At 40.1% G+C, this 26,012-nt stretch overlaps 1 protein-coding gene across 10 annotated transcripts in view; it reads left to right on the forward strand.

Moving 5' to 3' along the window:
* TANC2 (tetratricopeptide repeat, ankyrin repeat and coiled-coil containing 2) overlaps nucleotides 1-26,012 on the forward strand; it is a 281,670-nt gene that overhangs the window by 30,074 nt on the left and 225,584 nt on the right. For 6 of the 10 annotated variants that reach the window (XM_042787173.1, XM_042787174.1, XM_042787175.1 and 3 more), the window contains exon 1: nucleotides 827-1,007. The exons of 3 other annotated variants lie outside the window; for them this stretch is intronic. The gene's annotated coding sequence lies outside the window, so the exon portion shown is untranslated. Of the gene's footprint in view, nucleotides 1-825; nucleotides 1,008-26,012 lie in introns of those variants that run through there. One more of the 10 variants, XM_042787180.1, reaches the window with a different exon arrangement.

The following is a 26,012-nucleotide window of genomic DNA, read 5'->3' on the forward strand; positions in this document are numbered from 1 at the left end:
GTGATCGGGTTCCCACCGCCAAAAAAATCCCTCGGCTCGGCCCCGGCCCCTTCCGAGCGGTACCTGCAGGAGCAGGTTCAGCGGCCGAGCGCGGCTCCAACGCCTCGGCCCTGCTGGAGGCGCTGGCAGCCGCCGCAGCCGCCTCCTCGGCCGCCCCGAGCGCGGGAACGGCTCCCTCACAGCCGGGGCCCGCCTCCCCCTCAGCGAGCGGGCCCGCGCCCCCCGCCCGCCCTCAGCGAAGGGGCCGCCACCGCCTTCCCCCCTCACGGGAGGGACCCGCCCTCGCCTCCCGCACCCGCCTCCCGCTAAAGTTTCTCCCGCTGGCCGGGCGCGGGCGCTGCTCCCGGCCGGGGCTTAACGGCGGCGGCGGCGATCACGGCTGGGATGGAGGCGCCCCCCCAGGTACGAGCGGCGGGAGAGCCGCCGCCCTTCCCGCGGAGACCTTCCCCCGGCGCAGGTTGCGCTCGGGCGGGAGAGGGGCGCGCGTTTTGCGTGTAGCCACGCCCCCCCCCCCCTCATGAATAACCCAGCAGCCGCGGCCGCCTCACCTCCGAGCGCGGAGGGAGGGGAGCCCGGGGGCGCGCGCGCGCGCCCGCTCCGCCGCTTCCCTTTCCTTCCCCCCTCCCCCCCCCGCTTCTTTGCGCGCACCCGGGAGGCGGCGGCGCGCTCCGGAGCGAGCGGGTGGGTGAAGGGGGGGGGGGGGCAGGAGGCGCGGGGACCGCCGCGCCCCGGGGGGAGGCCGCGGGCGGGCGGGGAGGAGAGAGGAAGGCGAGGAAGGCGCTGAGGCGGCGGGGGAGCGGCGGAGCCGGCGCCGCCGAGGAGGGGCGAGACTGGCCGCCCCCCCCGCTCCCCGTCCCCTCCCCTTCGGGCGCGCGCTCACCCCGGCGGCGGCGGCGGCGGCGGCGGCTCCCGGCGCTGTGGGGAGAGGGACGCGCCCCGCGCTCGTCAGCCGCGGCCGTGAGGGGGGCGCGGGCCGCCGGGGAGCCCCGCCAACGCCGGCGCGCCAGGTAAGGGCTAGAGGCTGCGTGTCCGTCCGTCTGTCTGTGTCCCACCACCCCCCGCGGCGGCAGATTGGGGCGGGGGATGGTGGTGGTGTGTGTGGGGGGGGGGGGGGGGGGCGACGCCCGGCGGCATGTCGGCGCGCGGCGGGTAGCGGTGTCTGGGTGGAAATCGCGGCGAAATCCCCCCGCCACGCCCCTCCCCCCCCCCTCAAATCGCGCCGTGCCGCACACGGGTGGGGGCCGCGCAGAGCCCCACGCCGGGGGGTGTGTGTGTGTGTGTGGGGGGGGTGCGTGTGTGTGGGCAGATACACCCCCGCCATGGCGGCAGGGGTCGCCTGGCGCTGCTCCCCGCATCCCCCCGGGGCGGGGGCGGCCCACAGCCCGCGGCGTGGGCCGGGTTGGGGCCGGCCGCCCGCCCGTGGGGCTGTTGCCCGTTAATTAAACTTGGGACAGCAGCGGGCAGCGCACAAGCGGCGGTGGAGGTGGGGTCGGTAGGAGCAGCCCGCAGGTAGAGTTTCGAAAATCCCATCTTTTAAATTAGAAATCACCTATTTTTAAGAGAGTGGCGTGCTGTCTGAAAAGGTAAGTGGTTACTATTTCGTGTGCGAATCACGTGCTGCAGAATTCAGAGCCATCCCGTTAAACGCTGAGGGATGGTGTAAGGGGGATTTTTTCTTGCAGAATGGCCCCGTATTTACAGGGGCTGTGCTGCAGGTAGCACACACGTGAGACAAACACCCACCGCCCTCCACTCCCTCCTGCTGCTTCAGTGCTGGAGAAAAACAAGGGTTAAACATCCTTTTATTCCTCCCATAGGGTGAGTAAGGAGTGCGGAGTCTAATGACACACAGTATCTTTCTGTTACAGGCGTGGGTTGATTGTTGGGGGCTAAAATGTAAAAACGAAATGAGAGATGATGAGGCAGACAGCTTCTCTCAGATGGATGTTTTGCAAGGAAAAGACACATTCTCATCCCCATTTGTGTTGGGAAGTTCAGGAGCATATGCTAGACAGTAAGCTGGTTCAGAGAATGATGCATTGTTGTGGATTTTAGGCTTTTATACAGGTGAAAATAGCATAAGGAAAATTAAATACCTGGAGAAATTAAATAAATTATGAAGGTTAATTAGTGCTGCTGAGGAGTGTAGCATAGCTGCAGTACATTGAACGAAGGCAAATTAGTGTTGAATTTGGGAGGAGAATAAGAAGAAATACAGCGAATGTGCCATAGAGAGAAGAACAACGTGGCCATGAAATAATCCTGCTTGCAGCATTTCTCAGGTTGGAGCTTGGAGTGATTTCTTCAAAATGCTAAAGGTTGGGTGTTGTCTATTTTTCTTATTGAATCCTCAAAACTTAAATACCAAACCTGCAACTGGAAACATCCATTCCTAATGTATGACTTAAGAAGGAAAAAGAAAAGCAGCTAGTGAAATAAGTGCCTTTTTGCGAGAACATGTTGAAGAGAATTTGCTACACTCACATGAGGCTTTCTTACTGGAATGGTAAGAGACACCCTAGATTGTGGGTACGTTGTGTAGAGGTATGTTTATCTAGAAAATGAATGATGAACGTGCAGTCAAACTATGAAAGTACAATATGTTGCTACTTGCCATAATCGAAGTCCTATTTCTTGGCTCTGTGAACAAACAGTTTGGGGGTAGGAAAGCAGTAGTGCTAAGGCGAAGACTTATCTTCAACCAGTTGAGGTCTCTGGCCATTATGACTCTGGGGCTTCTGAGGAAAATAAACTACTTAAAGAGCTGTGCTTCTTTTCTGTAGTAACTTATTAAGTGCATCATAAATGCAAAAGACACTGTGTACTCCAAACTTACCACCAATTTTGTGTAAGTGGAGAGGAGTGGTAGGGCTGTATCCTGTTTGGATCTAGACTGTGGTTGTACAATATTGAAGCGCGCTCGCATGCAGATTTAGACTTGTAATTACAATGTGAGTTACTGGTTACATATTCAGTGTAGCTGGATGAGTAATACAATTTTATAAAATAAAATCCTTATCAATATTGATTGCACTGTAGCAATTCCTGTCTTGTTCTCATCCTTCTGTCTTTTCCATTGGTTTTCCCATGATCTTATGTGAGCTTAATTTTAAATTGAAATGCATATTCTGAACAAAAATATGTCTTCTAAGGTACCTAACAATTACCTTTTAACATTTCAGGTTACATACACTAGATTTACTTTCAATTAAACCTTTACAATACAAGTGATATCTATATTAATGTTGAGAAATACATGAGCATGCCTGCTATGTTCAGTGAATTTTTGAAAGATTAACTTTTTCATGCAACATTACAGACAAGCATGTCTAACTTTATGCTTTTAAATTCTCATTTATTAATTTTAATGTCCATAAATGCAAACTGTATAAGGCCCAAATGTGCATTACCTACAGTGCTATGCACTCTACACTGAGTTCTGTGGGTTTTGTTTTTTAACTGTATTTCCAGAACACTTTCTCTGCAAGGCCTTCTTTGGTTTGCCTCTGACACATTTTAAGTTTCATTAGTATAGAGTCCTACATCTTTAATTTCAGTATACTTGTTAAAACTGATAATAGTATGTTACTTTTTTATTAGGTAGCAAAAGGAAAACAAAAAGAAGTCAGCCAGCAAACTCTAAAACAACCTCTTGGTACATTAAAGAAGAAAAAAGTAACGTGCAACCCTCTCAACTTTATGGTTTTTTTCTTAAAAAAAAAAAAAAGTTCTTCCTTATGTTTTACCTACATTTAACTTTTCTGTAGGTAGTTAAACTTGTGATCAACTGAGAGGCTAGTAACACCAGTAATTCCACATTGTGAAATACTAAAAAATTCTTTTGCTTTAAAAAGGGAAAAAAAAAAAAAAAATCCTGGTTTTGTCTTTTTGATGTAAAAAGTCATAAGTATACACATTGTTTCTTTTAACTTCTGAGTAGGAATTTTCTTTAGAGCAGAATGATATGGCAAGATGATTTCCTTTGACATCTAGACAAGCAAATGGCTCTAGGGGTAGTTTTCTTGATGAGATTAAGCTGATTTTAAGAATTGGTGTGAAATCGGTGACCTCGTGTCCCTGTTCTCCCACCCGCAGTGGTGGTGTAGCCCTCTCTCTCATACCAGCTTGAGCAGCTGCTGGGTGAATGAAAACTATTTGTTTTTGTAGAGTTCATTTCTAGCTGGATCAATAAACTGAACTTGACCTGTTGAACACAAAGGTGACAGGAGGAGGATGCAAGAGTATGAAATAGAGTAGCTGGAGCTGTCTGTCATGGCAGCTGTGATCTCTTTGGGTGGTTGATGCCAATTATGAACTCATGCCTGGAGTCCTTGCATGAAGCCTTAAAATGGTACATTTTGATGTACAGTGAGTGTATGTATGCTTTGTTTATTCTTAGTAGAACATGAAAAACACTCACAGTCTTACAGCCTTACTTACATCATTGATTATAATCCTTGTGGTCAGCTTGATCATTACTTTCATATTGTCTTGCACTTTTCTTCCAATATAATAGGTATGTGCCAACCTCTAGGAACATTTTTCAGCATTTGTAGGACATGCAAAAGCTGCATGGTTGTACAGGACCTAGTGACGTTACCGGTAAGGCCTGTGGGAGGTTACCATCATCTTCAGTGAGAGCAGAAGAGAGCCCACTGGTTGTTTCTGGCTCTTATAATGTGAAGTCTTCATTTTGGAATAACATCTTCATTTTAACTTCAATGTAGAGAGTAGGCCTGTTGCATTCACTGGAGATAAATTAGTGTTAAAAGCTCACTGCATCTGCAAACATTTGCAGCGCTGGAGTGAACTAGACTATTAATCTCTGATTTATTTGCCAACTGGACTTTATGAGCTTTAAAAAACAAATTCTACTTGTATTACTTACAGTGATTCTAGATCCATTACTTTATGGGGCTAAAATACAGTTGGTTTACGTTCATTTAAAAAGTAATTGAAATACAAACTCTACGTTAATTAGAGAAGGTAGTGGCTTACTTTGTTGAGTTACATTAAGAAGGGAGAAACTGAGCTTTTAGAGCCCAGTCTTGAAATTGTCCCATGTGGTGCCGCCTCATCCAGTTCAGTTTGCTGAGGGTTCTACTTAGGTGACCTGTGACGGAAGGATCTAGTGTAATGATGAGGGTGATGGAGAAATTTGAGAGGAATTTAGGTGGTTGTCCTAGCGTGGCATTGGTTGTGGGGTTCCAACAAGAGAGCAGAAGTTACTTTACTGGATGTTGAACAAAAATGCTGTAAGTTTTGGGAGCTGTGGTGGTAGAACTGTGGTGTTTCGGATCTTCAGGAAAAGAAATCTTTGATTAATCTAGAGAGTTCCCTGAACAGTCTGGTTTTCTTCCTGGGCAGCTTTTATTACCTATCTTTCCAAAATGTGTCAAATAATTTAATTCATACTGTGGTGTGAGAAACTCCATCTTGAAAAATACTCTTTAAGAGAACATCAATTAGTAGTGACATAAGAAGTATAGTATGCTTTTTTAACTCAGATTTGGTTTTGTGCCACACTACATGATTGTTTGTTTTCAAAGGAATCATTACTTATTCATGTTGTGTATAAAATACATGTAATAGTTGTTTTGTATGTGTTCTGCATAAAGCAAACTTCGGTCTTCCTCAGTCATTTTTATAATTTTTTTGGTAAAGCTTTTTCATGCACTGAGTAACTGGCTTGTTTGCTAAAAATTTTGCTTTTTTTGAATTTAAAATTTGGCTTTTTTTTTTTTTTTTTTTTAAATTTTCTTCCCATCAGCCCTGTTGCTTCATAAAGATGAGAATTATTTACCTTACTGAAGAAGTAACCTTAGGTAGTAATCCTTAAGAGCCAGTTTGGCAAAGGCACATGTAGATACTTCAGGAACATGAAGAATCCTGGTGAGTTCATGTTACTATTCCTATGCAGGCAAGTCTCCACATGCCGCTGCCTTCTTGAGCTGGGGCCCTCACGCTGATGAGGAATGATGTTGTATGAGCTAATGGGTAGGGAAGTAATCTGTTAGAGTGGTGTTCTCTTTTGAACTGGCATAACTAATGAAGAGAGTGATGAATCATGCATGTTGACATTTCAGCTATTACCAGTATTTGTTATTTATTTGTCCTTTATGAAAAGAACATATTGGTGACTGAAGGAATATCTTCCAGAGCAGACGGATAGCTCTGTGCTATGAAGGCTGGAGTTGCTGTTAATTTTCCTATTTGGCTGGGAAGTGATTTGTTGTTAGAGATCTTTCATACTCACAATTTTGAAGTTTTGGATCAACTTGTAGCTCATCAGTTGTTCGCTTATAGTTAATAAGAAAGAATAAAGTGAGTGCTGTATGTCCAAAGCGGAGATCCTGGTATGTATGAATTATCCTTTCTTGCACCACAAGCAGTTCCATTCATATTGGCCCATTTCAGTAAGTTATTGAAAAGTCATCTGATTAGCGTTTCTGACCTTATTATGCTGATCAAAGCCGAGAAAGCTGAAAGCTGTGTCTGTTCCTGTGCTGAGCTGTAAGTGTATGCAAATAGCAAATCTGTATCTTCCATTATCCAAGCCTTTCCAAAGCTTGGCAAGATGGAGACAAGCTTTCTTGCTCCTCTTTCCTTGAATTTTTTAATCTGGAAGTTTGCGATAATTTCTTTCAGAGTAGGTTGCATGTAATACAGTAGAGGTTTGGTCGTCATGCTGAGTTATTTGTCTTTACATCCTGTTTTCCATTTCTTCTGTTTGTTTTGCCATTGCAATAGATGACTTGGTTTTCAGAGATCAATGACACTTTGCAGATTTCTATTGTGTAGTACTTAAAACCTGAAGCTTGTAGAAATACATCACTAATGAAATTCAGCTGAATAGTTGAACTGCATCTTTTACTGCAGGGGATATTTTTAAGATTAAAATATGGAATAGCTTGACAGAGCACTGGAGGTAAAATTCCCAAATAACAGTGAATAGGGTAAATGTGTGGTTTTGCTCTAGAGTCCCGCCCTTTAGTGGTGAATATTCTATTGTCTAATTTTTAGTTATATCAGCTTCAGTTGCTAATTATGGTTGAATTGTAGTGATCTCAAATTGGAGATTTGTGATGATCTCATTAATGAAAAAAATGTTTTGGATAGGTGAATTCTTGTTTGCAATATAAGTCACACTGGGAATTTCTTACTAATTAGTGAGGATGAGAAAATAGATGGTGAATTTGTATTTTATGTTAGGGGATCTTCCTGTTTACTTACTTTTAGATATTTTGGGTGTTTATTTAATTTTTCCCTTATGTCTGGAAGGTAGAATAATATTTTGGCAGATTGATGCTATTTTTCTATATCCAGATTATTTAAGATGTTTTTATAAAGCAGTCAGTAGGAAACATCACTGCTGCAATTTATATTTTTTAGGTACCTTAATGAGTGAGGCTTGTATATGTGTGTAAATGGTTCCCCCCTTTTTTAACATGTTCTTTTCAGCTGGCTCTCTTAACAATTTGGGTTTCCTTCTTAGTTTGGATGAGAAACTTGATGAGTACATTTGAAAAAGAGAAACCATTCGTACATATGAAAAGCATAAAAATTAAAAATGGTATAAAATATCTCTTCAGAACAGGAATATGAATATTTATAGTGTTTGTGGTTCCAGAAAGCAGCTGTGCATTGATTCCAATTGCTGAAAAGCATTAACTGATACTCTTGAAAGTGTCTTAATATCCTTAACCTGGAAACAATTATGGTCTCTTCTGTTCACTGCCAGTCACCTTGATGGTAATCTGAAGTTCCCTGCAGGTGAATTTTCCATCCCTGAATTGCAGAGTATTAAGATGATTGAGCTAGGTCCTGTGGTCAGTGTTTTAACAGTTGGCTTAAATATTGGTAAGCTGTATTTATGGGCTCTTATGTCATGCTTTGCATTTTCAGTGGGCTGCTTCTGTCTGAGTTTGTGAAACATTATTAATTCCAATGAATTCTAGAAAATTACAAGGAAAACGGGGAGAAGACTGTAAGAAGAAACAAATGTGAATTGAGTAGCTTCCTGTTCATGTATCTAGAGGTGTAGATGTTAGAGAATTTAGATTCTTGCTGCAGTTGTTAAACAAACTGGTTTATTGGCTGTATTATTTTAGGGAAACAAACAAACAAAAGGTGTATCTTTTATTACTATTCAGAGAAGTTTTACCTGTCTGTGCCGTCACCCAGCTGTTGACTCCTGCTGTCTTCATTCCTCTGCTGAAAGCTGCTGGTGTCTCAGGTGTGCTGAACCACATGTTTGGGTACAAGGTAAAAAAGAATAATCCAATTTTACTGCCTTCCTCCTGGTGTTCCTGCCTTGAAATTATTTACTGATGATGCTGATCAGGTGGAGTTAATAGTCCTGTTTTGTCCCACCAGTCTGGCACAGCAGATTCTGGTAATGCCTTTTTCCATCAGTAAAAATGAGCTTTTGCCATCTTCTCTTCTTGGGTTGTGATCCCGTAAAGTTAGTATTTTTAATGAAGAAGTATTATTAGAAGGTAAGGGAAACATATGCAACCGCAGTGCAATGAACAATGAAGTGTGCATATCTCCTGTTGTCGGTCATTTTATTTACCTCTTTAATAACAAATCATTTTCCATTTTGCTTTATCTCCCATTCTGTCCTGTGGGATTATTCTGTGTTGAGAAACTATTTTTGATAGTAGGGTGCTCTTAATGTTCCAGATAATGATTTAAAGAGGCCTAGTAACTAGAAGATAAAGGTACACAGCACTTTTGTAGACATGAGGTACATGTTTTTAATTCCAAGCGATGTCAACAGGAGAGCCTATGCATTGTGTAGTTCACCAGGATTTAGGGAGTCGCCAGGGGGATGGCAGCATGGTGCTTGTAACTTCAAAGTTGGTCAGAACAGTTCTGTCATTGCAGGCCTGAGCTCCCTGTGTCCACTCCTCTTTCTCTAGGCTCCCTTAATAGTATGCAGATTTTATTTCATGTTTTGGCTCTCTTCTCAACAGTTAGTGCGTGTCTGTGAACATAAGGGGTCAGCTGCTGAGTAGATAATTGGGATAGGCTTAGCCAGGCTGTTTTTTGTGAGTGCTGCAGAAGAAAGTCTTCAGCACAGGGGAGAATAGTGGACAAACAGATAAACAACTTTCCTTCAGAGATTTTATGGAATAGAATATGGAAGGATTCTGAGAGAGGGAAAAGCAAAGTAAAATATCGTGAGAAGAGAGTTTAGAAATATGTGATGCTTGGAGGAAAGAGTGAAAAGGAAGTGTGTGTGTTGAACTTTTATGAGAGCTGTAAACCAGAGCATGTGGAGGGGTGCAAATGTGAGTGAATATAGTGATTTGAATGATCCAAATAAATGCTTGTGCTTGTGGATTTTGCTGGCTTGCCTCAAGCTTGCAGGCCACACTGTTCTTCGTGTGACTATTTGTAACGGTATTTGCAAAATGATATGGGTTCAGGCAGTTATTCTGTACATACAACTGTATCTTCCTTAATTTGTTACTTTCTGTAGTTGCTTAAGTTAGAGTTTAATGCTTATTATATTTTCTAGAAGCTTTTGCATTTCTAAATAATCTTAGTTTAATAGCTAATTTATGTTTTATGAAGGGAAAAATCTCCCATTTGCTAATCTAATGGGCATTTGTTTTTCTCTTATTCAGATAATTCTTCCTTTAATTTTCAATGTAAGATTTGATTAGAGGACCCCAACTCAATTTTCTGCTGTTTCACACATTTGTTATTATGAGATAGTCTTCTTCACAATTAGAACATTAGCGTTTGCTTGAAATCTTTGTGAGCAGCTTTCCACTGGCACCAGCCTTTGGTTAATACCTGGGCATGTGTCAATGCATCCCTTGCTTTTTTGTCTTCAGAAGCAGAGATTTAGTGTAACAGGAACCATTAAAGAAAGGAATATTGTTCTTCGAAGGCTTAAGCTATAATGGAGCCCACCCTCTTTCTCTTCAGACTGGTAATATTATCTATGTCTTGATTTAAAAAAAAAAGAATAAAATGCAATGCTGACAGCAGGCAGTGCTCCTACACCTCCTCAGCAGAGGTGGAATATACCATCTGGCACTATGTGGGTAGTAGTTATCCCAAAAAGTAATAACAGTGGGAGTTCTTGCCAGTTACAAGTTGTGATCACAAGCCAAATGGTGTGGTTCTAAATTAGTGTACATTTCCAAAGAGAAAGCGATGCAAGTATTTATTTTTGCGAACTTGAGAAGTATTTTCAGTCATGGGGGTCTATGCTGAGGTTTTCGTCACTAGCATTTGAAAGCAAGTGTGAGGGGAGTAAGTCAGGGGAATATGGGCTGTGATGCCTGCTAGACCATCTCCTAGGCACTAAAAAAAGTTGGCTTTTTTTTGGTGTTATGTAAGCCTCAACTTGATTAGCACATGCATGGTTGAAACTGAGGATTTATTTTAAAAGAGTGAATAATGGAGTGGTCTATTGATTTGATTTCGACTTTGCTGAATGGGAACCGAAAGATCTCGGTTCTCCATCCTTTGGCACTGCTAATTAGCCTTGAACAAAGCGCTACTACCTGCTGTAAGATGAGAAAGACTTTGTAACTAGGTGAAAAATTCCTGATCTTGATTTTAGTAACACTTCTGGTATGGTGGACTATGACATTTTTGTCAGAAAAATTAGATGTAGCATGATCAAAATTGCTGTAAAGTGGATGCAAAACTGGTTACCAAGTTGCTTAGTAACCTGGATGATAGAATTGAGAGTGTACTAGTAAAACCTGTGGATGACATCAGCTTTCAAGGGGTTGTGGAGACAGGGAGAAAGGATTAGATTAAAGAGGATCTTGAAAAAATGGAAACTTAAAATATGAACAAATTAATTTATCAGAATTTGTTCTGAATAAAAAGAATGGTCAGTAGTATAAATACATGAAAATGGAAAGAGAGCAAAGCTCTGTAAAACATCCAAAATGAAAATTAAAAAAACCTCAGTCATTTTCATGCATGTATGTTTGTGTTCCCACAGAGCAAGGGAAATTCAGAGGGAATTGTGATTTTGTGACTTTTTTCCAGATCTGAGTTCTTATTGCAGACTTGCTCAGACCCTGAAAATACTATGTATCAGAGTGGACAGAATTCACACACAGACAGATAGGTTTTCAAGAAGGGCTTTTGTTCATTCTCAGGTTATTTGGGTAGATGATTTAGCTGCTCTGTCAGCACACATTGTCTCTCTGCTAGGGGATGTTGCCAGTATCTTTTCTTTCCCCCGGCATAGCTATAACTGCAGGGATCCTCATAAAGTGGATAAGCTTTGCATCGAACTCTTACTTCTTTGTGGTTTTTTTTTACTGCTTCTTCCTCTTGTAAATGTCTGTAAGACTACCTAACAAATCTAGTCAATAAAGACTTTGTCTAAGTCTACTGAATGCGTTCATAGTCCTTGCACTGAGTTAGTTTTCCATGTTGTGTTGCTGTGGTTTTGATCTTTGGGAACGAAGAACAGTGCTGAAGTTGGTGGATACATGTGCAAATTTTTTAAGTGAGTTAATGAACATTATTTAGTAAGCACCCGAATATGGTTGTTTAATCTGTTTACTAAGCTATTTCTATTCATAAATATAGTTTAGGTCAGATAGATCTGAAGGCACTGTATTTGAAATAGTTACCTTAATGAGATATTTTTAGTGAGAAATTTCATCATCCATGTAAAACAAATCCATTAACTGATTTTTGTGTACCTTTTGTAACTGTATACTGTCTATTCTCCTATGTGTCTTGGTTACAATTAAAATTTTGCATCAGGGAAAGCTATTATGATTAGCTTAAAACTCTTGCATTGTGTTTGTCCTCATAGACAAACAGTTTTGTAGTCAGAAGAGCAGATAAGGCACTACTGCAGGCTCTGCTTATGGCTTTGCGTGTGCTACGCTTTTTTGTGTAGTCAAGGTTTTCCACTCTAGCATAAACACTGAAAAATCCTAGATGCAAATTAACGTTCTTCATAAATAGAGGTGAATGAAAAATCTCTCCAAGTTTGGATAAAACCATCTTTAAAGAAAGATTAGATCATACGACATAAGATTATTTAGCTGTTAATCATTATCAGGAAACTGAGCAACTGTAAAAATCTTCCAAGTGATGAGTCTGTCTTTACAATACTGTGTTTTATGTGAGTGTGGTTTGGGTTGATTTCTTCAGTTAAAGAGTAATACTATATGCAGAGTAAATCTTGGTTTATTAATTACTACCCATTTAGCTATGGATGCACTAAAAGCTGACTCTGGCATATGTGGGGGATTTACCCATCTCAGATGTCACATGCTACCACCTGTGTTCATGCATCTGATGCATGTGAGCCCTTACTGGAATCTGCAATTTTGGAATTTGGGCAGCTTAAATCTATACTTGTCAAGTGTCCATACTATAAATCCCCAGATTTATATCTGGTGGCAGTTTGCTCATAGTCTAGACACTCATGCTGAACTTCTGTGTGAAGCTAGTCCTGACTGCTTACATTCAAGAAGTCGTCTTTCTGTATTGTTTTAAGAGCTTATCCATATGCTACAAGCTCTGAGTGCAGGAAGTCTGCTGGCAGCAGGCCCGCTATTCCATATTCTGATTTCAGGCTCTTTGTGGATTGTCAGGAAAAAAAAAAAGCATAAAGCGTGACAAGTTGTTGGCTGACTGATTTCTAGATAAGTTCTGCAAGAAAATTTGAATAAATATTAATGCTATATGTAAGAAATGATGCCGTGTGGTGGGTTCTGGTGTGAACTGCAAGATGTGATTAAAAATAATATGGAGCAGTGCAAAGGGGTCAGTTTGGTGGAAAACAGTCTCCATGTTGAGCCTCTGTCACTGCAGTTTAGGAGCAGAAATAGTGGCTGTTAGTTGGAGCCGGTCAGAATGCCATGAGAGACTATATATATACACTTACATATACATATGTGTGCATATATATCTACACATACTTTTATATATATATTTCCTTTTGGCAATAGGTGTGCTTTGTCATTTATCATCATTAGAACACCTGATTTTTGCAATTAGTTTGGATTGAGTAATATTTTTGATATATCATCCCGTTTTAGAACTTTGTAGGAGCAGTACATAAAGTAATGTTTTTTTAATAAAGATTCTAACTTTTTTTTTCCCCTCCCAGATACCTCTCTCAGAGGAAACAATAATTCTGGTTTCACATAGGCTGTATAAAGTGACTGTTGAGTTGTCGATAAACAAACCCCAAATCTCCTTGAAACTATGGCTGCAACAAAGTATTTGTTTCCTGACTGTCAAGGCTGGTTTTGTTTGTGGGATTTCCCAAACCTGATCTAAACCTTCAAATGGTTTTGGTTTTCTGAAAATTTTTACTGTGTTGTGACACCAGCATAAAATAGAAAACTGGGCTGAAATTTGTTCACTTGTGTCCATTTTCTTCTTCCTAATGTAACTGGTTTAAAACTGTTTCTTTGGGCACTTTGGCACATAAAAATGCTTATAAATACTAAAGCTATAATTTAACAATATTAATCATGGATTAAAGTAATCCAAAAGTATATCACATATTTCATAAACAACAACAGAGAGAATAAATTCTGGAGTCTTTTCTAACTCTATGCAAGGGCACAGGGTCTGGCTCCCACGCTTCAGTGCATGGAATAACAGATGGGGCTAGACCAAACTTGGAAGAGTTTAAAAAATAAGCCCATAGTAACATATATAATGTTATATGTAAAATGATCTTGGACACATCTTCGTTGTGTTTGAGGAGAAATAGCTTTTAGTTTGATGTAGTAGGTGCTTGTGTACATTAAGGCAAATAACATTGTTTTCAAGTTTTCTGGAGTGCTTGTGTAGGAAGGAAAGTTCAGTCTCAGTCTGGAATTATTTTGGATAATTCAAAGGAACGATGTAGTTATGTAGGAGGATTTTTTTGTATTTTCAAGATGCTCTGTAACACATCATTAAAATATAACTAAAAAGAGCCCAATAGAAAGTGCCGTGTGTCAGTGCTCTCTATTGTAAAAGACTGAGTTTACATTCCTTCATGTTTGTTCTTGGTGTGAGAGTTGTTGCATCTGAAATGCTTGAGCTAGTGGGAGTTGATCTGATTATTTTTTTTTTTTTATAAAACCCAAATAGGAAATGATTATTGAAAATATAAATACTTCGTAAAATTTCAATTTATAATCTTCTTCCAAGTAAGAAACCACTTAAAATTTTAATCACTTTATTTACATGTCTAATGTGCCTACTTTGATTGAAAGATTCAATATTTATAGTTGGTTGCTTTTTAGATGAAGGAAAGAAGTCTTCAGGTTTCATATTGTGTTATTTGTATACCTTTGTGAATTCAGTGTTTTCCTTTAGGAAATTGCTTTTATCTGTATGCAGCTTGCTAGCAGGGTTTTACTAAATAATGTTTAGAAATACTGTAGGCAAAAATGTGAAATGCTCTGGAAGTATTGTAAGAAAGCTAGAGAGAGAACCTGATACTTTTTCAAATGTGTTCTGTTTGTTTTTCTACTAGGGTTGTGTTTACCTCTGGTATAGATATCAGATGGCAAGCTTTTGCATATTACTCATTATAGGAACATCAGGTTGGTTTTCCTTCCTTTATTTGTGCTCTTCCGCTTCCTCCTCCCTCCCCCTTCTCATCCTGCTGTTGTTTTATCTTTGCAGCATTGCTGAATTTGAGTAGCAGGGCCAGACATTGATCTCTTGTCCCTCGAGTGTAGCATGAGCTCTGTGCTGGTTTTCAGCAAAGGCTTGGGTAGGATCTGGTTCACAAACACCATTGATTTCTGTTCACATGTTGTGAAATCTTCTGAAATGAAACCTTTTGTATGAAACGAAGTCCCCCACCTTTTCGTGCTCAGGCAATTTTTATAATACTTCTCATTAGTAATGGGAAGGATATAAGTAAATGATCTCACACACAAGCACTCCTTCCCCTTTTTGCCTTCCATTGATGTGGAAAGCTTGCTGCAAGCTTCTAAATCATTAAAAAAGGGGCAAAAGCAGCCATGAAAAAGTGTCTCTACCCAGCCTTGAGACAGTTAGTAAGTGTAGGGGAAGCCAGTCCTCCTCCAGAGAGGCACCAGTCTTTGCTGGTGTGAGGGACTGAGAGGCCTTGAGCAGTGTGTTTGCTATTTGCAGTATCGCATTGCAAAACAACTTTGGTCTCAGCAAATCTGTGCTGATTATCCTTCATCCTGTTAGCTGCAACAGCTGCGGTCTCCCCAGATGTCTGGTTGGCCTCCCAATTTCTGGGAGCTCTGACTTCTGCTCCGTGTCTTTCAGTATGCTGAAAGGAAATCTTTTTCTAGGATGGCGATCCCCACCTCTTCCCAGTGTCCCTTGATAACCTTGCCTCATGAGTTACAGTCTACGTTGTGATGACCTGGATCTGTGTGTGCTGAGTGGTCAGCGTGATGCCAGTGATAAGAATATATATGATGCTCCTCCCTTGCTGTGAGTTACTGATGTTAAGTGTAGATCTGGAAGTACCGGGTTTTATGTTTCTTAAAACTGTCTTATGAATTCTGAGGATGAAGGAAGATGTGAAAATAAATTATTGGAGAACTACATTAGTGAAGATGAAATTGAGAAACAGAACAGCAATAAGTTGCTTCTGAATTTGTAAAAGTGCTTCCTGAATAGATAATCGCATGTAAATAACTATGTAGAGGGAGTGGTGGGAAGGGTAACTGGAAAGTGGTGAACTTAGTAGTAATGTATTTTGAAAAGCTTGCATGAAAAAGGCTACCAATCTTGTAATGATGAGGTTACAGATAACAAAAGCTTATTTGAGGATTAAGACTGACTTGGTTGGGTGGTTTTAAAGTCAAACAGGATTTTGACACATTTATGCCTGTGCTACTACAAATGGCAGCCAGCATCCTTTTGAATAGAACAGGTAATTGCACCAGGGTGGCCGGTTGTCCAAAGTTGAACGAGTGTAGCTACTTTTTCTCCTTGAATGCATATATATTAGTCTTTTGTGACAGCTTGGATTAAAAATATAAAAAAATAATTATTTTAATATTCAAAAAATGTGAGAAAAATATTTAAAATATTATTTTAATAAGCATTTGTATCAGTAGTATGTATGTAGGGCAGTGGGTAAGGGGAGTAGGTATGTTAGTATGCTGCTAGGACCGAGTATTGCAAAGACTTGTAAGGAATGGATTTGTGTATTTGTTTCAGATGAGTATTGGCTGATACTGCAGCTGCGTTTCTTTTATCTGTGAGGTAGACAAACTTGAGATTGAACTGGAATGTGAAACAGCATTATTTCTCTAGACATCTTGGTAGTAAAGATTCTGTAAGTTGTGTTTTTGTCCACGCAGCATCTTTTCAGTGGATTTTTTAGTGGATTTTCAATGTTTTTTCACATATGTAATTATTAGCTCGGTATTTAGAAGCTGGTAAATCTTCATAACTATATTTTTTTCAGAGTTGTTCTGAATTTGCGATATTGTTTATGTATATCTGTGTTAAGATCTTTGGGACTCAGTGACTAGGCTGATTGCAAATTTTAATATGGAATTTTTCATGACTTCCCTTTTTCTAGCAAATTGATTCACTCACTTTGTTTAAAATTTTGTATGTGTATGTATTTATAGCCATAATTTATATTTCACTGTAGTCTGGGAAAAATATAGCAAGGACATGCTTAGAGAGGACTTAATAGCACTTCTTAGATGGCAGCCTGGAATGAAGTAAATTACTCTTCAGTATTAGACATTAATCTGTCTAATTGCTGCCTGGGTTTTCTACAGATGTTTCAGAGTAAACTAATAAAATGTACCCTGACACAAATATTTTTATACAAACAAATATAATTAAGGAGAAGAAGGAAGGGGTATTGCTAATAGTATTGAAATTCATTCCTTATCTTCTTCTGTTTTAATTACTTCAGTGGTGTAGTTATTTTAATTTTGCTTACATAAATTAAGCTAAGTGCTCAACTTTACTGCCAAGTATAGTATGAGTGCTTAAAGCATGTGGAGTTTGTAGCAGAAACATCCTGTGAGGAAATTTTTTGTGAACCTGCTGACAGATCTTATTTATTAATTGATGCAATAGGGTCAGAGTCATAGAGTAGTAATTTTGTAGTAGTAAACACTTTCTAGAAGGATTTAAAGTTACGGATCTAATTTCCTACTGTCAAATGACCTAGAACTAACACCAAATCTGTATTACTTTTTTGCATTTTGATACATTATTCAAAACTATGCAGGGAAAGTATACTTCTAGATATAGTTTACAGTGGTAGCTTGTGAACCCAGTCTACACAAATTTGACACGAGCAGAAATAATTAAGTCATTTTTTCTATTGGTTTTGGTGCTATGATCAGAGCTGTTGTATAAAAGAACAACTTGTCTTTAGCCAGAGAGATAATACCTCTTCTATAAAGTTCTGTTGTCTCCATCCCTGTAACTGCTCAGTAATCCAAGGTACTGTGCTGTGCTGCTAATGAAACGTCTGCATCTTAGTGTACGCAAAGCTGGGCCGCTTCCAGGCTTATCTTATGCACGTCAGAAACATCAAGTGTCTTGTATTACTCTCTTAAAGATGATATTCAACATTAAAAATGTGTATTCTAGGATTTGGGTAGGATTCATGTACTAATGTGATGACAGACTGCAGCTGCAGTTGGGTGGAAATGGTTTCATAGAGATAGTTATGCCAGATAACAGTTCACATTATATGTAAAGAGAAAGTGGCAACATTTAATTGCACCTTTAAAAACAGAGAGTGCAAAGAATTTGTTATATTCTCTGGCAGTAATATTTCTGAAACAAGCAAGCCGGTTCAATCTGAAGATATCCTCAACGTGAAAGATTTTTTTTTTTTTTTATTAAAGCTCACAATGCATTCCATTAGAGCCTTTTAAGGCCATTTAAAATGTTGTTTTTCTTACGTAGATAATGTCTGTGGGGATGGTTTTGGAGGGAGGGTTATCTAAATGGGTAGAATGGTACTGTGCTGTTGTATTTGAGCCAGATTAAGTTTTATGGAAACTTCCCCAATTTCACGTACCACAATTCTTGGGAAGTACCTCATTCACATTTCTATTAATCTTCAGCCTGAGAAAGGGAAGATCTGATCAGAATTGGAAGTTACAGAAACCACTATAATTTTATATCTGAAATACTACTCTTTATGGTATTTCACTGTCATTTAAAAGGGCTGATTTCTAGGATGTAGGAAATCAGAATGGTGGTGTTTGACATCATTATGTATCTTTGCACCAGTTTTATTTTGGTGTGGCCATGTTTTCATGCTTGTCCTGGTAAATACTGCACTGTCCTTGCTATGGGCTTCCCAAAGAATGGCTTAGATATACTCTGAAAAAGATTAAAACTTACTGAAAATATTTAGCCTGTTGGATAGCTTGAATAGTCTTGGTGCGGGCTCCAAAGGGAACTGCTTACTACCTGTAGTGGCGGATTAAAGCAGAGACTTGAAGAAGAGCAATTAAAAAGGAAAAGAGAGGACTAGGGACCACAATGAAGCAGATACAGGTGCTGTTGTTGAGGAAATTTACTTAAATTGTCCTCCCATATTACTTGTGTTTTCTCTTTAAAAAAAACAGTTAATCTAAAAGTATGTTACCCGTGACAATTAAACAGTTAAATTGCAGAGAAAAATCTCAAAATGCTGGAATGTTGTTCCAAAAGTAAGTAAAGCTTATTTTTTTGTGTGGGTATGTACCATCATTTAAAAATGGAATTCTTAATAACTGAATCTCTGAATTCTTAATAACTTTTTTTTTCATCAGATAGCCAGTAGTTACACATAGAAATAGATTGAATGCCCAGTTACAACTTTAATTATAATTTTTAGAATAATTCTACTTTTAAAAATAATTAGTTACCTGATGTGTTTCTTAATATATATTGTGCATTTTTATTTGCTAAGGATAGCTATGGTAGAATGGTGGTAGTTTTTATTTTTAACACAAAAGTAGCTTCTTTACAGAATTTAAAACAAAAGCAAACCCCTCCAACCAGTCAATGGGAATCACTCTGAACTGCAGGGAGACTAGATAGTTGCATAAGGATTGACTGTCCTGAACTGATATTTAGGAATATCTTTTATTTTGGCCTGGACTTTGGAAATGTTGACTTTTCAGCAATTTCATCTTTAAATATGAAGTGTGTCTCAGGAAGCCTCTTTATTCCAATGGAAGTGAAACGATCTGTATTTTTCTTGAGCAGAACACAAGTGTCACAGTGAAACCTTACTGTTCGTGCCTACATGTATTAGTGTGTTAAAAGTAATTATACAAAAAGTCACTCATGTGCGGGGTGACCTTTTAACAGGAGGGACCTCATCTTGAGACTGAAAGAGTAATTTTAGGTTCAGTATTGACCCATTGGAGATTTTATTTTTTCTGTTTTTTTTTTTTTTTGTTATTGTTACTGTGTGAGTATCTCCTACAAGGGGCTGCGAGAACAGCTGAGGAAATGGATTGACTATACCCGGAAAACCAAACGCAAACACAGTGCTATCAGCTCTGCAGAATAACCTAACTGAGAGAAGGAAGATTTTTCTTTTTACAAGCTTTATTTATGATAATCTTAACTGCCTGGACTTTATATAGGAGAGAAATTATTTCTTAGTTGTCAGTTTTCCTGTGTTTTCCCTTATTATTTTAATGGTTTCACCTTAAAGGAATTTTTGAGATATGTATCAGTTATTATGAAGTTATGTTGTAGTGGCTCAGTGGTTTGGCTAAGCTAAAATGACTTGATTTTATAAATAATTCAAAGCAAGAAACTTTCACAAGAGATACTTTTATACCTTTTTAATTATTTTGTGGGACTTTCAATGACATGCTTACTTGATGTAGAAAAATTTTCCATTTGTGTTGGTTTTTCTTTGACAAAATAAAATCCCTTGCACACCCATCTGTGACGTGAGAACCTTCTTCCAAGCACAGATCCAGGCTGGGCGAGGGGTGGCTGGAGAGCAGCCCCGAGGAGAGGGGCTGGTGGGGGGAAAACTGCCCGTGAGGCAGCCCCGTGCGCTCGCAGCCCAGAACCCACCCGTGCCCTGGGCTGCAGCCAGAGCAGGGGGGGCAGCAGGGCCAGGGAGGGGATTCTCCCCCTCTGCTCTGCTCTGGGGAGACCCCCCTGCAGTGCTGGCGCCAGCTCGGGGGCCCCCAACAGCAGAAGGACATGGAGCTGCTCGAGCGGGGCCAGAGGAGGCCACGGAGATGCTGGGGGGGCTGGAGCAGCTCCCCTGGGGGGCCGGGCTGAGAGAGTTGGGGGGGTTCAGCCTGGAGAAGAGAAGGCTCCGGGGAGACCTTCGAGCGGCCTCCCAGGGCTTAAAGGGGGGACAGGGAAGGTGGGGAGGGACTCTGGATCAGGGGGTGCAGGGACAGGATGAGGGGTAATGGTTTTAAACTGAAAGAGGGCAGATTTAGGTGAGCTCTAAGGCAGAAATTGTTCCCTGTGTGGGGGGTGAGGCGCTGGCCCAGGGTGCCCAGAGCAGCTGTGGGTGCCCCCTCCCTGGAAGGGTTCCAGGCCAGGTTGGACGGGGCTGGGAGCCCCCTGGGCTGGGGGAAGGGGGCCCTGCCCGGGGCAGGGGGTTGGAACTTGATGGTCTTTGAGGTCCCTTCCAACCCAAACCATTCTACAATTTGATTTCCATGTAGCACTGGCAGTGGTAAGAGCAGTACATTGTCCCTTGAGGCTTCCTTTTTATTTTTCCCACCTCAGGTAGTGTATGAGGCATGGCAGGCACTGCCAAAGCTACACACTGTGTAAGTGAGAAGTAGCTTGCTTGTTTTAGGTCTGAAGGAGATAATAGAATGCATTGGCCAAGGTTGAAATAATAATGTTGATGAGAATAAGTGAAGGAGCTCAATGTGAATAGCTGAATGTATCCTGATGGAGTTAAGATTTTAAAATTCTTTATTTATTTATTAAAGTTAATTTAAATTTTATTTAATTTAAAATTATTTATTTATTTTTAAAATGAAACCTGACATTATTGTAATGATAACAGGTGCTGAAATCCCAGTTTTAATTAGCTAAATTGTGATGCTTCCATTGCTTTGGTTGAATTCTGTAAGAGCAGTCATTGTGAGTAGCTGTTAGGACAGTGGATTATTTGGAAAGGATGTTGGATGGATAACAAATTTTTGGGCTCTTCATAGTCAGGTGTTAAAAGCCTTAAAGAAAGTCTTTCGGATTTATTAGTTTCTTCTGGGGAAGCTGTTCATCTGGCTTGTTGATGTGAAAAGCTGGAGATTGCATTGTACTACTTTCGCGTTTGTGTATTACTTTGTGCTACATGAAGTCACACTTTGTGCTACTTAGATGACAGCTGGATAAATACAGAAAGAGTTGCCATGGCTTCTGTAGAGGGAATTCCTGCCTTAGGGACTGGGTGAAGTTCTGCTGAAGGGGCCAGCAAACCATGGAGGAGAGGATCCAGTTGATATAATCCACTTGGGTTTTCAGAAGTGTTGTCCAAAGTTTTTCACCAAAGACGTTTTAGAAAACTGATCAGGTGCAGCATGAGAGAGAGTCCTGTCAGGGAGAATAATGAGTTAAGATTAAATGTGAGGGTAGAAGTAAATGGCCGGCTGTCACCTGTAGAATTCTGCATTAAGCCTTTTAGTGAGGATCTGTGCTAATTAATGGACTCAGACACAAAGTAGGCTGGAGGTAATCAGTGTTGCCAGTGATACAAACTTAGTGCAATAAAAGCAAGGGTTGACTGAAGGGCCTTAAGTCTTTAATTACTTTTTAATAACAGTGAATGAAATGCAATGTAGATAAATGCAAGTGTTGCATATGCAGGAAAGACAAACAGAAGTTATCATAGAAAATTATAGTTCTACACTGACTCTTACTGCTCGGTAGAGAAACCTTGGCCTTATGACTAGTAGAGCCATGAAAAGATCAGCTCTGTGCCTGGGAGTTTTAAAAGCTAAACAAAAAAAATCTTAATGTGAAACGTTAGGGATTAATAGGAAAGGAATAGTGAATAAAGCAAAGCATTGTAGAGCCATCTTAGGGATTTGTGGAATGGCCATGTCTTAAAGACTGTTAGATTTGGTCTACTGGTTTTCTGGAGCATATTTTAGAGCTGCAGATGACTTGGAGCAGAGCAACAAGGATGATCAAAGATATGGAAGGACTTCTGCAGAAGAGGAGTGCTTGAGTAGATAGGAACTATCTAGTAGGGGAAGGAGATACCTTTTAGGGACAAATACTTGGAAAAGAGTAAGTTAACTGCAAATTGCAAGTGAAATGTAGGCAAATACTATGTCCATCTCTTGGAACATTTCTGCAGACACCCTTAAATCCTCATTTGCAATATGCCCTTTAAGTCACCGCTGAAAGTATAGTCCTTCCAGTTTTCTTGGATTGTTAAGTATACATGTCTGTTTTGTTGACACGGCTACATTCCGGGGAGGTGTTACTGAGCCAGTGAGTTGCTTCATTCGTGTGTTAATCAGGGATTTGTTCATGGGTCTTGTGATCTTTAAAGGCTAATGTGTTAAGTGAACATATCACATAACTGGGCAATCAGGATTATGAATGTTGCTTTAATAGCTGGGTTCCAAAAGCCAGCAACAGAGTTGTTCTTCCTCCTTCCCTTTCCTTGTATGTGTTTATGCAACATGTAAGAGCTTTCTGTGGTAGTTGAGGAAATATGCCTTATTTTGGACTTGTAGTAAAAATGTTCTTAAGTGGTTTCTGCAGTATTGTTTGCATTATTTTCCTTTAAAAGCAATACACTTTGGAAAATGTGATATCCATACCCAATTTAGATTTAAGATAATCCAATCTAGCTACTACACTGTGAATGTTAAACTATTTGTCCTTTTCAGACTCATTTTTGTTAAAGAAAAAAGGCTTCCTGGTGTGGATGGTAATACAACAGTAGAGATTGCTGTCTTTTCTGTAACACATCTTGATGTCAGAAATGTTTTCCTACAGAACTTGCCTGAGGAAATTTCAGACCATTGTTTCTTAAGAGTCATTGTTCCAGAGTATAGTAAAGGTGAGTCAGAGACTTTGGCTTTGCTGAGATGCAGTAAGGCTGTGAATATACTGCTTTTTAAGGTTAAGACAAAAGAAGTGGGGATGTATACCAAGAGGGAGGGAGTTCCTCAAGCCCTAAGTTCTCCCAACTGTGGAGTAAGAGTTTGGGTGGAAGTGGAGTATATGTATGAGGTGTATGTGTGTGTGTGTGTATATATATATGGATATAGTATGCAAATATTGCTGTGGAATATAACGCCATACAGAAACGTCTCTACAAAGAGAAGCTTTGGACCCCAATAACATTTTTATTCTGATTCTCCTTCCAGGTACTTACTTTCAGGGTAGTGTTGTGAGTAGTGATGGTGCCACAGCAGGAAGGAGGAGGTGTGGGTGAGGGTAAGGCTTAGGTCTCCCTGCTCTCACCAGCAAATCTACCTAATGGCTTTAGAGCAAAACCAAGTTTGAGTACGTATGTATTATTTCTTGACTGATCTTTTCAGTTCTTTAAGAAGCATTCAGATACTGATAGGCTTCAGAAGGAAAGCAGACCAGTTATTTTTGCTGTTTCTTCCTGTTTTCCTTGGTTGTGCACACTTTTCTCTTTAATGGCAAAGGTTTTCATTTGCCTTAATGAATGACGACATAAATTGTTCTAGATTATACATGGCAATTGCATTCATTCACATTCCTGACATAGGGAAAAACATACATCCTGTCTCTCTGTCTCCAGAGGGCATTTAGGTTTCCTCCATATGACAGACTATAGATAGTAGTTAAAAAATCTTTTTTTTTTTTTGTTTTTTAATAATTACGCAACTTTGAGGAAATCTCAACCTTCAATGCAGAAGTTTTGCTAAAGCTAAATGGGGGATGGGATGAACACCTTGTCTAAAAATAAAACTAAACCAATACTGCTGTATTCGGCTCTGTTGCATTATCTTTACACTTTGATACACACTTTTTGATACTCTTGAATCTATCCATGAGTCACAGACAGCATTTCCCTTCCCAAAATGGAAGAGTACTAGAGAGACTCAGAAAAGCAGCCGAACCATAGCATCACCGCCACTCATCTTCCCTTGGCTCTCTGTGAGACAGAATGAATGGACCAAGCAGAAGAGAAGGTAGAAGGGACATACGATACACTTTGAGCAGAGCAAACCAGATTTCAGGTCAGGTTTTTCTAATGCTCCTGTGCCAGTCTTCTGAAGTGACTTAAGTACACCTGAACCAAAGGCAATGGCTCCTGCGAGCTAACATGTTTTATTTTGCAATTGGGATAAGTTAGGAGGATATTCAGTATTCTCAGCTGACAGTTAAAGCAGCAGTAATGCAGATGTCAGGAGTCCCACTGAAAGTAACTAAGTCCAGGGTTTGGGAAGTGCCCGGATCCCTTTGATACTCTCACTATGACCATTTTCTGCCTGCTACTGTTAGTTCCTCATGGCTTGAGTTCTTTATGGACCTGTAACAGTTTAATTTAGGTTAGCTGGTTTCTTCAGTTAAAAAACCAAAAAATCTCACTGAGCTTTCAGCTCTCACTTGCACAAGGCTAAGGAGCTGCAGTTTTTCATACCAGAACTGTAAGTCTTCATATCTATATTTTCACTGCCTGTTGCAGGATAAAATCAGAAGCCTCTGAGTTGTTAGCTAACAAGAACAGTATGAAGTGGAGCTCGTATGTACAACATTGAATGCTTTTGAAGCATGCTGCGTGCTGTAATTTCAAGTGTGCTCATACAATGACTTCATTTATAACTGCATGTAGTTTAAAAACATTGTCTTAAGTGGTCAGGCCTATTTTAAGTATCACTTTTTTACTTCATAAAAGAGAAAAAAAGTGTATAAATATGCCCTTTCCTTCAAGTACTTACACGTTCCCTTGTTGGAAGGTTTGAAGGGGTGACGTAAAGTGGAATGTCACTTTGCTAACTCACAGTCTTCCTGCCTGGAATATAGTTAGCCAGCTATGAAAAAAAACGAAATCCAAGTGAAACAAACTATCACTTAAATCCCCTTTTCAATGCTGTACTTCACTCAGAATCTAAAATATAGTCTGTAGTCTTAGCAGATAAGTAAAGAACACAAAACCTGTTCTTTTTAATGTAGGTATGGTTTCACACATGAAAAATCCTTTGTAATTTGTAAGGCAAGTTTTTTCTTTCTTTCCATCTTTCCTCTTTTGTTTGAATCCAAAGCCCAGATTGTTTGTGTATATTAAACCTTAGTATTATTGATTATACCAAGTACAAGAAATGTTTCAAAAAGAAGTGTAACTATACAATATGTTTGAGTAATTGACTTTTTATAGGGACACATACTTTTCACTAAGACTGTCAGTAGGATATTACTTTTGTTTCATTTGACTCTAGGTAATTCTGTCGCCTGGCAATATAAAGCCAAATGAATTAAAATAAAATATTCAAGCTACTTGCTTGTAATATTTTTTAAAAAAACAAAACCCCAAATGTCTCATTCAGTTTTTTTATTACCAGATTTCCCCCCACCCATGTTATCTGTGTTTTCTGTCATGTTTCATGTCACTTACAGCACATGAGGTTACAGACATTTTCTTAGCGTTACGGTGACAGCATCGTCCTGTTCCTTCTCTCTGTAGCCTTGTGTACTGAATTACAGGGCTCTGATGAGGTCAGCCGAGCCTGCTGGGTGTGATGCAGGAGAAGGCAGTCTTAGTGTCACACGCAGTCACTGGCGCGTGCAAATGCACGTTTGTGTAGTGACTTCCCTTCTTTTTCTTGCAAGTTTTTGTCCTAGATTCCAGAAACTTTTTTTGGTCATTGTTACTTGTTTTTTTTTTCTTCTATCCTGTCCTTCATTTTCACTTTTACCACTTGCCTGTTTTTTTTCAGTATTTCTAATATTCTGTGACATTTTTACCCTGTCTCTCTTTTAGAGATTCTATTCTTTTTCTCCCCTGTTCTATTTTTCCAGTTTCTTCCTCCATCTGCACTTGCTTCTCATTCCTGGTAATTGTTTTCATCTTCACATTTTTCCACACTATTACCCCATGGGTGTAT

Source organism: Tyto alba, unplaced genomic scaffold, assembly GCF_018691265.1.
Source record: "Tyto alba isolate M040663 unplaced genomic scaffold, T.alba_DEE_v4.0 Super-Scaffold_12, whole genome shotgun sequence".
Taxonomy (NCBI): Eukaryota; Metazoa; Chordata; class Aves; order Strigiformes; family Tytonidae; genus Tyto; species Tyto alba.